Here is a 294-nt window from a genome sequence, read left to right as displayed (position 1 = left end):
CCCCTTGCTATGCGTCCGTTATTCTCTATTTCTTCGTGTTTATCCAATTTCCCTCTTTTTATTTCTCCTTATTCCCAAGTAGCACCCAGTAGCGAGTCAGATCGGGTGGCAATGTGTGCATGCTAACGTTCCCACTCATGATTCATTATACATCTAGCATTCACTAACCATGTTCAGAATTTTAACCAAGTGATTCATGTTTTCATTTGTTATGATATATTTGCCATAAGATTAATTGCCTCAAACCATCATTTTATTAGTTCGGGTTATTGTGGTTATTAAATATCTTAATAG

At 36.1% G+C, this 294-nt stretch overlaps 1 protein-coding gene across 15 annotated transcripts in view; it reads left to right on the top strand.

The window, feature by feature from the left end:
• The window catches only part of LOC119592636 (homeobox protein extradenticle-like), a gene marked incomplete at its 5' end in the record, with an annotated part of 41,816 nt that overhangs the window by 23,858 nt on the left and 17,664 nt on the right, over positions 1 to 294 (top strand).

The sequence above is a fragment of the Penaeus monodon genome, chromosome 30 (assembly GCF_015228065.2).
Source record: "Penaeus monodon isolate SGIC_2016 chromosome 30, NSTDA_Pmon_1, whole genome shotgun sequence".
NCBI lineage: Eukaryota > Metazoa > Arthropoda > Malacostraca > Decapoda > Penaeidae > Penaeus > Penaeus monodon.
This window is presented reverse-complemented; position numbering and strand designations above follow the sequence as displayed.